Source organism: Chinchilla lanigera, unplaced genomic scaffold (genome assembly GCF_000276665.1).
Source record: "Chinchilla lanigera isolate Chin_1 unplaced genomic scaffold, ChiLan1.0 scaffold00014, whole genome shotgun sequence".
In the NCBI taxonomy this organism is placed as follows: Eukaryota; Metazoa; Chordata; class Mammalia; order Rodentia; family Chinchillidae; genus Chinchilla; species Chinchilla lanigera.
This window is the reverse complement of record NW_004955415.1, coordinates 19,920,181-19,935,125: the sequence shown is the minus strand read 5'-3', so window position 1 is coordinate 19,935,125 and position 14,945 is coordinate 19,920,181.

Below are 14,945 nucleotides of genomic sequence, written 5' to 3'. Positions count from 1 at the left end.
GAATTGATAATGTTTACTATATTCTTTCTTTAGTTTGGTGGTTTCCTAAGGAAAGTTAATTAATATGGAAATGCTATTAGCCATTTATCCATAAATAAAAAATATGCTCTATTTTCAATGTCCCGTGACTACTAAAGATACATTATGAATTTTTATTAATACGTTGAATTATGTTCTCATAAATTATCATTTAATCAATACAGCAGCCCACTAGAGATTTAGGCAAGTTTCCCTAAACAAAGTGTAGACTTGTAAGTTATACAACTTGCCCAAATTCGCACCCCGTCTGTGGTAGATCTAGCATGTTACCTTCCTCAAAGCTGTTGGCTATCAAGACAGCACCAACATTTGGCCTCACATGTATTCTTCTGAGATAATTTGGCTACTATCAGGGAGGATGGAGGTAGACAGAAAAATTTAAAGGACATGTGGCATGACATCTTCTAGCTTTGTAAAACTGCCACAGAAAGGAGAGATTTGGCTTCCAAATACTGCCTCCCCCCATGGACCTGATCTCTTTAATTGAAGAGATTTACTTTGAAATCTACAAAGTATGTAGATTTCAAATTATTTAAAATTCACCCTAGCAGTGAAAATAAAACCTTCATTTTATTTTACTTAAGCAGTGATTAATAATACTGACAATGTTACTGATTATAAAATGATTTACTCCCTTATTAAGTCTTAGGTGCACACCAAATTCTTATTCAACAAACCCTCATCACACCCCCCCTCATGACCTCCAGGGACAGAGGAGCCCTTTCACCATACTGATGTTGTGCTCAGTCATATGACTTTCTTTAGCCAAGGGAACATGACCTAAAGTGATAATGTGCCAAATCTAAACTCACATTTTAAGAATCAACACACATGTCCCTCTGTTCTTCTTGTCCTCCAGCAAAACATTACTAGGAGCTCAAGTAGCTGCCTATCCAAAGAGGGTGAGGGATCTGTGCACTAGACATGGTTCCAACCTGCAGCTTAAAGCCCAGATTTGTCGTGTCTAGCCTAAGCCAATTGAATCACAACTACACAGTGAAATCATTGGTGACGAGTCTGGAAGGACAATTTGCAAAAGGCTAAGGATACCAGAGTAAGGTATTCACTTTACTTTAGAAGATAGGGAGCTCTAAATCCATTAGCATAAAAACAAGTATGTTTATTATGTTCTGCCAATATTCTGATAGCAGCTTATAGACCGTGGGTCAAAAGGCATCAAACGGAGTCTATTTCTATAGCTCTCACAGAAGAGGAATACCATGATTTCAGTTTGGCGCTAGTGCCTGGAGATTGCATGAGGAGCTGTGAAGAGTGAGGCGATGTAAAGAAGGCAATGTTGAACATTCAAAGCATTGTGACTTCATGCTCACAGGAAGCGATGAACCCAAATCTCTGGGAATATGGTGGTCACCTAGTGGAGGAGTTTCCCAGAAGAGCAATCACAGCAATAAATTCTGAAAATTTTTCCTGTTGTTTTCTATTGGGTCTCTCTGGATGAGTGTCTTCAGAGGAAACCTTAAATTCATTGCTGTGTTTCCTTAAAAGTATCTAAATAGCTTTCTTTAAAAAAAATGACTGCCTTGGGACATCAAGTGAATTATTGACTTATTTCATTCAAGCCTGAAAGAAAATCTAGCAAATGTGCTATTGAATCTGCTATGAGTAGTTTTCAATCTTCCTGAGAGCCTATTGCAGTTGGTAGGATTTTCAAAGTGGGACTAACCAATATGGAATTCTTCTTTAAGAAAAAGCTAGCTAATCAGTGGGGAGACCTCATGGTTATCACTAAAAAGAACAGACCAAAGGATCACAATCCAACAGGGATAATTTCACGATGGGATATCTAAGTCTGTGGCTTCCAATTTTGTCTGTACATTACATCTGTCTGGGTTATTTTCAAAATCCCCACACCAGATTTTCACTCTAAACCAAAGAATGATTGTTTTTCCAAGAACTATCTGTGTAATTTTACTGTGCATCCAAGGTTGAGACTGGGCATATAAATTTCATGCACTTTTTGAAAAAATCAAATCTGGAAAATTTCCCTAATACAAAATATAACCTATATCTCATCCCTTATCACAGCCTACTTGCTATAGTCAGCTCTCCCCCAAAAAATAAAAAGTAAAGAGCCAACTTTTCACATGCTGCATATTAATTAAAAAACAAATTTTTCCAGGTTTGTATTTCACTTACCTAATTTTCTTTATTATTATTTTAATTGTGCTCAAATACATGATATAAAATTTACCACCTTAACTCCTTTTAAGTGTAACATTTAGTGGCACTGCTAATTACATTTCTGTTGTTATATTATCGTCACACCATCCATCTCCAGAACTCTTTATCATGCAAAACTAAATCAGTATACAAACTCACCCAATCCCCACAATCATCATTCTCCTTTCTGTCTCTATGATTTTGACAAGTACTTCACATAAGTGGAATGACATAAAAATATTTGTCACTTGTGGCTGGCATAATTTTGTATCAAAATTTCTTTATTGTCTTCAAGATTCATCTAGGAATAAAATTTGTTTTTAAGGCTAAATAATACTTCATGGAATGTATGCACCGAATTTGTTTATCCATTCATCTGTGGCCAGACACTTTTACCCCTGGGATATTTTGTGTTATAAACAATGGGTGAACAAATATCTTTTCAAAACCCTGCTTTAGATTGTGTTTTGGTATATACCTGGAAGTAGGATTACTGGATCTTATGATAGTTCTATTTTAAAATTTGTGAAGAACTATTTGTCTTAGACACTTTATTCATCAGGGAGACACAATAACCAACACCCATGACTTAAAAGGTTTATTTTGCATTCTAGTTTCAGAAGCTTCGGTTCGTGGTTAGTAGGCTCAAACTCAAAAAACATCATGGTAGAAGGGCCTGCCACAAGGAAAGCTCCCCACATCATGGCAACCAGGAAGTAGGAAGCAAAAGGAGGAGTGGGGGAGGGGGATACACCCTTCCAGGTCACACTCCCAGTGACCCACCTCTATCCAGACCCCACCCACTAAAGGCACACTCACTGCTGAACTCATTAGTGGATGAGCTCACTGATTTGCATAGTGTCTCCATGGTCCAATCACCTTTCAGAAGTCCCATATTTGAGCATATGAGAATCTGGGGGACTATTCTGGACCTAAACCATAGCACCACCATATTGCTTTCCATAGTAGCTGCATTACAGTATTTTATGAGGTATGATCACAAAGTACAGTAAATGCTTAAATAAGAATTTTAACATTTATTATAGTAAAAGATACACTGCCATTAATCACCTTCAAAACACTTCTCGGGGCTGGGGATTTAGCTCAGTGGCAAAAGCGCCTGCCTGGCAAGCGCAAGGTCGTGAGTTCGGTTCCCGATACCGGAGAAAAACCAAAAACCAAAAACAAACAAACAAACAAAAAAAAAAAACAAAAAAAACACTTCTCACCTTGAGCACACTTACCCCATTGTTCTGGACACTTTCTGAAGTAGTTCTGGTAGTTCTTTTTAGTGAGTGTCTTTTCCCAGCTACCTGGATGTCATAAATTGATTTAAAATGTTTATGGCAAGTTCTGTCAAAAAAAATTTTACAGTGTGACCTCGTCTGCCTTATTTTACCAGATCTGGCACTGTGCAACTTCTGGATCTTCCCCAAAGTCAAAACGACCATGGGTATGTGGTTTGAATCTATTGAGGAAGTCAAGATGGGCATGACAGCGCAACTAAAGTCAGTCAGGAAAGAAGACTTCCGGAACTGCTTCAGAGAGTGGCAAGAACAATGCATAAGTGTGTTCAAAGTAAGGGGGATGAATGGCAATGTGGCTTTTACTACAATAATTTTTAAAAATGTAAATATTCATCATTTTTTATCACACTTCACACATTCTAACTAATAGTTCACAAGTGCTCCAGTTTCCTGCATCTTTGTCAAAAGTTATTTTCTGGTTTTAAAATGTAGACATGCTAATTGTTAGGAAGTGATATCTCATTGTAATTTGATTTGCCTTTCACTAATGGTTAAGGATATTAAGTATCTTTTTTCATGTGTATTGGCTATGAGCATACCTTCTTTGGTGAAATGCCTATTCAATGCCTATTTGCTAGTCTTTTTTTTTTTTGCAGTGTAAATCTATGGACACCTTGGATTAATTTTCTCATTCAGGATATTAAAAATGAATAAAATTAAAGCTGGCAAACTCTAGGGTTTTACTGAAACTTTGATTTTTAGAAAGGTAATGCATTTTATTTTGAAAAAAAGTGTTACATTTTATTAACTAGCTGATTACTTTGCTTGAGGTTTCTAATTCATCTCTGGTTCATGGATCCTTTCAAATTGAAAGATAACATGAATTCTTTTGAAGTCACAGTCTAAGTATTATGTGCCATTCTTTTTCCAAACTGCCCAGTTCTGTGAGTATTAAAGAGCTGCTTCTCAGTATACTCTTAACATAATAGCCCAGGAGTGACTATTGATGTTAGTTACACTGTTTATTCACTTTTGGATGAACAAATTGAGTTCTTAAAGGAAAAGTAATTTAAGTGATCGATACTGAGTACAAAGATGCTTTGTTTGTTCACTGAACAAAAATGCAGGAGTTTAGCACTCTGGACAGTGTGGATGTGTCATGCTTTAATTTTGAACACTTTGTGAAATTTAATCATCACAATTTAATTGCAAAGGGAATATTGGGATAAATGTTTTTTCCTCAAGAAAATTTCTTTCAGAGTTTCCTCTTTCACCCTGTAATTCTCATGAAAACTGTCATCTGATGCCTCAGGAGCTCCCACATCTCATGTATCCCTGGGTATTAGCACAGTACACCGGGGGATGCTAAGAGATCCTTTGGGTTAGTTGCTATCTTGGCTGACCATACTTTTAATCTCACTCTGCTTGTTAAAATTTACATCATATTAGACTTTTAAGAGCCTTACAAGTCCTTGGCTTCACATGCCCTCTTTTTCAGATGTAGAAATGAAGGTTTAAAGGGGCAATGAGTTTACACAACTAAACTGCCAATAAGTGGGATGATCTTGATTAATGGGACTCCCAGATCCCAGATGTGGGGATCCACCCTCCAGTCCTAGTTCCCCTTCAGCTGAGATCACTGCCACCAGAATGGCATGATTGAAAGTCTTTTCCAAATTTTCCTACTCTCAGCTTTCTTGAATAAAATGAGCTTTGTCCTGTACAGCTGAGATAGTCTGCTACTCTAAGTATTGCTGTTTCTGTACTCACAAAAAATTATATTAATAATTTTCTCTAATATTCAGATTCATCCAAACTTCCAAATAACAACACTCACTGGAAAATTATTGGACATCTGTGAGAAGCATTGGGGTTAAACTAAATTTTTGAAGTGCTGTGAAATTGGGTCAGTGCATTAGAATTACTTTTTAATAGTTATGAATGCACTAATAAAATGTTGTTCTTTGGTGCAAATTGGCAATGCTCCCAGTCTTGAGAAAGCTTTGAAGGAAAGAATTTCAAAATTCCCCCTGTATTAACAAATATGTACAAGAAGTCACAAAAGACAAATTATTAAAATACACAATGAACTCCAGATTTATCTTTCTATTATGGTATTAAATGGGTCCTATTTTTACTGAAAAAGTGAAACACTGATGAATGCTCTGAGTAGGAAGTAGAAAATTTTACTTATTTATGTCTTTCTGAAAATTTGTGAAGCCAGTGAAGTCATTGTACCGAGTCAACTGTTTTTTGGATTACTTAACAAAGCAAAACTAGGACAAAGAGATGGGGGTTGTAAGGACTTCTTAACAACAGGCTGTCTGTGAGATAAAAATCTATGTACCATGCAAAATACTTAAGCAGAAGTGGGGAGGCCACCTTTCCCAGATATCACAGATGAGATTTCTTAATTGGATGAAACATGTACTGCATGACTCTCAAGGTCCTTTTGAATTTAAAACTCTATTGCTATCATACAGAAAATAGACCTAAAAGTATTCCTGAGTGACTTACTAGTAAATATGACGTCTTAGAAATGATTCCTTAGCTAAGTGAATTTAGAATGTACCAGAAATAAACCCAAGTTTCTAGAATCCACATAGAAGCTAAGGGACAATCACAGCTTTGGAGGCAAAAAGGACCTCCATTGGAGTTAAAGGGGCTGGAAAAATGGGACAGATGCAGCCAGTGTGCTGAATATGAATATCAAATGGTGCGGCGAAGGTTGGGGGTCAGCTTCAGAAGGGATTCAAACTGCAATGCATTTTCATTATCATTTTCTTATCAGATTACTACTAGTTCCCTGAATTCTTTCTGTTAGGAACATATAGAAGAGAAGAGTATTATGGGACAAACAGCAAAGATCACATAAGAACACTTCATGGGATACATCTGGAGCCCATTACCCTAGAATGTAAGCACAGCTGAGTGTGCTTTGTCTTAGGGATCCAAGAGCTTCCCTGCAGTCAGTAGTCAGTTTAAATGTTTGCCTTGGAACCCTTTGGTTTAATCAGGTCCAGTGCTCACATATCATCACTCTTCCCCCTTGTACATATTCCTCTTCCTTACCCCGTGCTCCTTAGTTCTGTTGCTAGAATGCTTGAACTCAGACAGTCCCTCCCATTCAGGGTTCGTTCTTCTGCCACCTTGAGATCAAACTTTGCCTTAGCTGTTCCTCAGCTCTCTGGGCTCCCTAGTTATACTGTGGACTGAATTAATGGCAAAATTGAAAGACAATGGCAAATAGAAAAGACTCTCTACTACTTTCGTGATATCTTCATGATAGCCAATTTTTCTTAGAGTTGAAAAGTCATTTCATAATATAATACTTCTGTCACTGTAAGTCATTCAATAAATCAGCAGTTGAAGGCAATAATTTAAGGTATATTTGGTTACATATCCCACATCCCACAATTAGGTCACCCCCTCTACCTCTGGGTACAAACTTGTCAAGTATGTAACAAAGAGAATTTTTAAATCCTTTATTTTGTATTCAGTAAACGGTACTGAACCACTTTTTTCTGTGAAGGAACTATTGTACTTTTCAGTATTTATTATGACTGAAACAAGGGTAACCTTTTACTGAACCTTGTTCATTGTTTTATAAAAATGTAAATATTGTCTCTGGGGCTAAATGATTATTTTTCTTATTGATCATAGTTTTGCCATTTTTTGGTGAGGATTTCATTTAAATGTTAGTTACATGGAAGCTAAAATTTTTAAGTTTTTCAATTTGGAGGGAAGTAACAGCTTAAAAATTTAAAGTTGTAAAAGTCAAATATTTAAGGCATAGGGGATGAAATATAAGAACTAGAACTTGATTTTAAGATATAAACACAGCTGATAAAATTGAATCAATTAACCATAATCTTTTGAAACTAAAAATCTATTCACATGTAATGAAGCATGCAGATTTATTCCATAGAAACTCACATAAAAGGCACCTAGGGTAGCTATTTATCTGACAAAAAGATAAACCTATTTATTTCCACTGAATCAATATTATAAAATAGAACAAAGAATCAAGTAAAAGCAAACAATCTAGTTTCTGTCACTAGCCCATGCTGAAATGTTCTGTTTGTAACAGTGTTTACAGACACCAAACTAAAGGGAGTGTAGATCTCCTTTCTAGACATTCACATGCTTGAACACGGTTTTTGTCCCAAGATCATTCTGAAAATACACCATCTACTTGAGGACAACTTTGCCACTTGGAGTCAAGAAAAGAAAACAACCATAGATGGTCAAAATACCCATTTTCTCAAACATTTTCCTCTCCCAAACTGTTTAGCCAAACTGCTGGAGAAAACTGAAATAGAGGCTTTGATTTTGCCCCTTGGCTGCTTGATACTTGAGAGAGAAACTCAGGTAGGACTCCTTGGTTTACTGAATGAACAAAACTCAGCTGAACACAGAAACTGTTTGTAGTACTTATAGAGGCTGCCAACCTCATTTATGAAAAAATGAGAGGCAAAGATATGTGTTTACTTTTCTCCTATTAGCTCAAAACTCCATGTTATTTATATTATTTCACTCATAGAAAGGAACATTAAGCTGAAGATCTGACAAGCTCACCTGAAAAAAGAATGGTTGGTTGGTTGTGGGTGGGATCTGCCAAGCCTTCCTCTGGCTCTTCCACTGTACTGAGTTCCTTGTGCTGTAGAAGCCAGCATCACTCTCCTTAGACAGAAAGGTCCCTTCTTGCACAGCTGGAAAATGGACCGGAAACATCCCGTAGCTGACATTCTCCATGCGACCAGCAAGCATCTTCCCAGGAGCACTGCTAGAGTCCGGCATTGCTAGAATTCTAACCTTGTTGAAGTCACAATGTTTTTCCATCTCTCCGGTGTAAATATAGAAAATGACTGAGATAAAAATACCTGTGGCTACTATTAAGCAAACAGCATATAGAATAATCACAACAACCGAAGCAAGCATGAGATCCACAACAAAAATGATCAGTGTTGCCAACATGTCTGCATTTCTCCTTGTTCACAGAATGGATTTTAAAATTCCCAAAGGCAGTCACTAATGCAATTGTGTCTTTAAAAAGTGTGGGTAGGAAAGGGGACATTTCTAAACATGCTAAACTATGCTGTAATTCCTCCAATATCCACAGAGAGGTCTGGTGTAATGAAACTATCGATTTCCCAACTAGTCTAAAACAGTGGCTAAAGGTAAAGTATGGGGTATTGCTTCATCATAAATCCTCCAATAGGGAAATGTCCAAGGACTAATTTTTACCCTCTAATTGTGTAACTGATTCATTTGGATTATAATTTCCAAGGGCTAGAACCATACTAATGTGCATTTATAATATGGAAGACTGCTGTGGAATCTGATGTTTCTTGGAAAATTAAATTGTACTAATCCTGTGTGAAGGGAAAATGCACATATTTTTAAACACACAAAAAATTCAAAATGTTTACTTCTTTTACATGAATTTTTCTTTTCTTTAAATTATAAGAAAATAGAATACAATAAAGTATCTTCCTTATTGAAAGAGGAATATTTGGCATGTAAGAAATTGTGAATTTGACCAATAAAGAAATAAAATGAAATCCCAGAATACAGTTCAGCAGTAGACAGAAAAGGCAATAAATTCAAATTAGAAGAGGAGGTTAGAGAAGTATCAGAAATAGTCTGATAGAAAACAGTCACTCTCCCATATTAGTGACATGATTAAAAAGTATAGTAATCTAAAAATGAAATGGCCAGGATATTTCTTAGTTAACAAGGTAGATGAAAAGTAAGAAAAGATTCCAAGAGGAACATAAAACAATAATAAGTCAGGGGTCTCCAATGAAATAAACTAAACTGAAGCATGATTCTGAAAAACTGGTGGGAAACCAGAAGTGAGAATTCATTTGTCTTTAATATTTAGAATCTTTCTTCTTCAAGTAGCAGAGATTGAGAGTATGAAATTATATATCCAAAACATTCAACTATGCTACTTGATTTTACAATGAATATTTCTAAACCTTAAGTGTTCTAAATGTGTCTACCAATTTTACAAGTCTAGAGACCTAAAACTACATAATTCATCGTAGTGATAGAACCAAATGTATAGATTATAAATTTAGCAGTTTAAAAGTAATGTCAGAGCTGACAATAGTTCTGAGGCACGATGGGAGAGGTAGACAATTGAAGGAAGATTAATTTCCACATTTCTTATACCTGTAATTCAAGGGATACTAATATTAGTGTAAGAAATAAATATCAGATGCAGATTTAAAATAATAAAGAGAACTAGTGAGAAAGCTGAGAATACAAACCTAATAAGATTTATAAGACAGAATGGATAATAAAAAGTGTTACATTTTTTTTTTTGTTTTTTTTTTTTTTTTGGTTTTTCTCTGGTACCAGGAACCGAACTCACGACCTTGCGCTTGCCAGGCAGGCGCTCTGCCGCTGAGCTAAATCCCCAGCCCCAAAAGTGTTACATTTTTATTTCCATGGTAACAAGTCAGAAGCTTCTCTTTGAAATTGACCAATATCAAGGTAGAGTGATAGGTATCTTTTCTGGAGCATCCCTGTTGGATATGATAGCCACTAGTCACTGCAGCTATCAGGTACTTTATATGTATCTAGTCTGGATTAATATGCTTTAAATATGAAGAAATGTAGTTTAGATAAAAATAGAATTTAAAATACTCATAAATTTTATGTCTGATGACGAAGGAAATAGATTTTAGATATAGGGGATCAAATAAAAATAGTTTTCATCTACTTCTATTTTTAAAAGTGTAGTCAACAAGACACATTAAGCATGATTTATATTATATATAAATTAGACAGCCCTTACATAGCATTTTCAAGAGAAACATAAGGAGAGCCCAAATCAGGAGATGCTGAAAAATAATTCTCCTTGGGAAGTAGATTAGTTGTGTGCTGGGGAACGACTTTGTATTTTCATTTCTGAATTTTACATATCAAGTCTATCTATTATTCTTCAAATAAATATTTAAAGAAATACAAATAAATTATAATATGCAGTAAAGGTTATGGCACATTTTTAAAAGGTATATTATGTGCAAGTACTGTAGTCAGAAATAAAAAGAACAAAGTGAGGAGACTAATTTATGTAAAATGTAAAAATAACACATCTATAGGAAAAACATTAAAGGGATTGGTATGGTATTATACAGTTATATATTATTGGGAAAGGAGGTTAAGATTATAGATGCATTATATTCAATTTAAAACATTTTAGAAATCATTACACTGAATAATAAAAGTAAAATACGTGGTAAATGATAGCACTGTGATAGCAGGTGTGTCTGGCTTTTTGTTTAAGAAAGATTGCATGCTACAATTGAACTGAGATAAACATGACTACAATTGCTCACTGTACCAAAGGAGCGTGTCCTGAATTAGAAGAACCAACAAAGGAGTTCAGAATTGAGCACTCTTAAATATTCCCTCATCAGTTCAACTCCCTCATTTTACAAAGCTGCTAAAGACTTAGCAGAGACAGGGAAAGCATTCATATTGCCTAATTGCAATTAAATAAAATGTAATAAGACCAAATCCACATAGGGAATTTAATAAAATCAAATGTATGTTCAGCATTTTTCAGACATTACTTAGATAAAATGAAGTTATATAATATTAACTGGAAAAATATTGATGCCAGTCTTTCATAATGGGGAGGATATTTTTAAAGTTCATATTGGAGAAACTGTCTCTATCCCCTTAATAACTTGCTCCATAAAAAATGTGTGTAAAATTTTCAGAAGCTGAGTGGGAATGCAACAACAGTATGAACTAGTTGTCCTTTTGTATCATTGTATTCAAATTTGCTCCACTGCGATTTTACCAAAAAAAGAATGCTTCACTTTCACTGTTAGATTTCTTTAATTTCTCATTAGCGTATCATTGCTTTGGCTAAAACTTCATTTTCTGCTGATATTTGCATATGAGGTCCTATTCCCTACTAATTGAAGTAATTGTTGGTATATTTTAATAATTTTTTTTCTTTTAAAGAGTAGATTTTGATGAAAAACAGGGTCAAAGTAACCTGAAGCATTAGGGATGATGAAGAATATGAAATTAGGAAGGGCGGGCCTCAGGGAGGGTTATGGAAAACCACACCTACTCTGCAGATTTAGAATGCAGGGTCTCAGTTAGCTTGGGGTCTTGGCTTTTCATGTCCCTCTTTGTGGGAAACCAGGATGATTACAAACGTAGATTGATTTGTGATTCAGAAGTCAAAGGATCAGGGAAATTATTTTATCTACTACAAAGACGTCAGGTTCTTATGCTAGAATAGGTTTATATAAAACTCATTAGATCTACATCTAGATATGGCAGAGAACAGTGCTTTAATATATAAAGAGGTTTGCTGCCATACATTTTAGCTGATGATGAGATTTTGCTTCTGTAAGCAAATTAAGTCTTATTTTTGACCACCAAAAAAACACATTTGATGGAAACCCCTGTGGAGCAGCTCTGAGCAGGACTTATATTAACCAATTGGCTTTCCATGTATACTTGTGAATCACTGGTTGCTACTGAGGTCTGTAATGGTGGGTGACGGCATGAGGCCTCAAAGGACAAGATAAGGTCACAGTTGAGGACGTTTGGCTCCAACCCCCTTTACCTGAGAGGAGACTGTAGCTCCAGGCATCTCACTTCTGCAGTGAAGCCTTCCTGCAGACAACATAGTTCTCCTAAATTAACATAAGTATGACTTGGAGAATTCCTTCAAGGGTTTCCCAAGTCCTGCATTTTCTTTAGTATCCCCCTCCTTTATTTGAAAACCTAATAAATTTGGGTCACTCAGGTGTCAACCCAGAGAACCTTGAATTCTGTAGTAGAGTTGAACTCTCCTGGAGCCCTGTTATCATTTCAGTTGTCTCATTTATTTAAGCCTTCCCCATCCACTCATTTGGGAGATTGCAGGCCTGATCAGTCCACAATAACTAAGGGATACTACTAACGTAATACACATTGAACTATTTATTCTGTGTTATCTCAAAATATATTTTCAATTATTTCAAATATATTTTAAACCAGTAGTAATCAAGCCTTCAGTCAATTTGAAAATGCTGTAGCTGCTTATGGCAGATATTAAAGCTCACAGTTAATATCTCTTACTTTTGAGATCATCTAATCTTACAAGACTATACATCTCTGCACTTTTACCCCAAAATTAGTTGGGCAGAAACATTTTGGATGAAGCAGTGCTATAACATGATTTATATATATCTGGATTTCCAATCCCATTGCTTCCTAACTCTCTATCTATCTTATTTTTTCTTTCAGCACTGATGATTGAACCTAGGACCTTCACACTGAGCTACCTACCCAGTCTCTCTTTTTTATTTTATATTTTGAGACAGAGTGTCACCACGTCACTAAGTTCTCCTGGCTGGTCTCCAACTTGTGATCCTCCAGCCTCAGTCTCCTGTAGTGCTGTGATTATAGATGTGTGCCACTGGCTTCCATCAATCTTTAAGGAGTCCAAGTAATGTGCTTGAAAAGAACTGCAATGCAGAAAATTGTAGAGAAAACCTGGATTTTTGCCAGTGTTGCAAAATAAGAAGCTGCATAACCTGGGCAATGCTATGTAGCTAGTGGCAGAACAGTGACTACACTCTGAGCTCAGCAGTCCCCAGAGCTCTGCATCATGACCTTTCAAGTCAGCTACCATCACTCGAAAAGACTTTTTCTGACATACCACAGCTGAGAAGTGTCAAGAAGGGTTTCAATGCTTAGATAATGTTAATATTCTGCAGTAGATTTGAGTGAGGCTCCTGGAGCTTGTTTGCATTTCCACTTCATTAAGTTAGTCAGGTAAAGGCCTCCCTAATCTAACGTAATAGAGTCAGCACTGTATTTTTGTTTCCAACATAAAGTGAAATTCTATCCTTGTAAAAGGCTTAAACTTCCCTGCACCATGGCTATTTTTATTGGTCACATGATTTGTTATGGCCAATGAAATGTGGTGAGAAACGTCAGCTGCTAGTTCTAAACTAAAACTTTTAGAATTATTGTGTGATGTCACCAGCACTTTTTTGTCATAGTCACTAAGCTAGCAGGTCCCAGATGGAGGTGATCATTCAACCTTGGCTCCAGATGGAAGTCAAATCCAACCCATGATTGACGTGTAAATCAGCAAGAAAGAAAACTGTTGCTGCAAGCTATTAAGATTTGAGGATGGGTGTCTTTTGTTATGGTAATAAAACTTAGCCTACGCGGACTGATGTAATCAGTGTCCTTACAGACTGCTTGAAAGAATAATCTAAGAAAGGTCAGAAGAGCTTTGGTCAATGAGAATGTTTTCCTTTTTATGTCTCAAGATGTCTTAGTTCTCTAGTCACTGTGATACAATGCCTGATACTTACAATTCTAAGAAGGAAAGGTTTATTATGGGTCACAGTTTGTAGAGGTTCAGTCCATAGTGTACTGGCTCCAAGGCAGGGCAACATGGCAGAGAAGAAACAGTTCACAGCATGGCTGACAGGAAGGAGAGTGACCAATGGAAAAAGGAGGGAGATAAAACCTTCCAGACCACACTCCCTGTGATCCACCTCCTCGGACTGATACAGGAGATAGGGCATGACAAAGCTGGCTGGAGAATGTGTGGGACCTGTCAATTTCAAGATCCCAGGGTAGAGCCAGCTGATTCTCAGGATTCAGTATGTAGACCTTCTTGTGGGCTTGCAGATGTGGATGGCATAAAGGAGATCAGACACTACAAGGAACCTGACATCATGACTCTTCATGGTAACCCATCCTGGGTCTCCCAAACCTAGGTATACATCTATTTTTGTTCTTCTTTTCTCTTTTCTTCTTTTGTTTGACCCAAGTTCATTCTGCCAATCCAGTTATTCCCTTACCCCTTTAACTCTCTCCTTTGAAATAAAGTTTTAGCACTGTTTTTGGCTTGGCTTGTCAAATTCTTTGTTTGAGGCAAGAGAGACCTGCAATACTTTTAGTTGGTGAGCCATTTTTAAAGGAACTATTCCACAGTATGACAAGGCTTTACCTTCCAACCTCACATTTAGCTGTAAATTCATCAGTGGATTAATCCACTGGTAAGCATCAGGCTCCCATGATCCAGTAATGTCCCCACAGGCCCATCTATGAGCACATGAGGACTTCATCATGGGACCATCAAGATATAAATCATAATACAAACGCTCAAACTTCTGCACTTGTGACCAATTATCTTTATTGCCCTTGAGAAAATACTGGAGACTGGCAGTTTGCTTTCAGGAATGCTAAATGCTTATGCTTGAGAACATATAGTAATCTCTTTTTTCTTGCCAGATTGGGAATAGGTTTGGAATTTTAAAGTCTGAAGGCCTGTCTCTTTCCTATTTTCCCATAATGCCAGCATTAAGCCAACCACTGTAGATTTCTCAGATGAGAAGTTGTATCTCAGAAGAGTTTTAGAAGAGCAGGCTTTCTCCATTTATAACAGAGCCTACAGTGATGAGTGGACAAGAAATTCCAACCAGCATACTA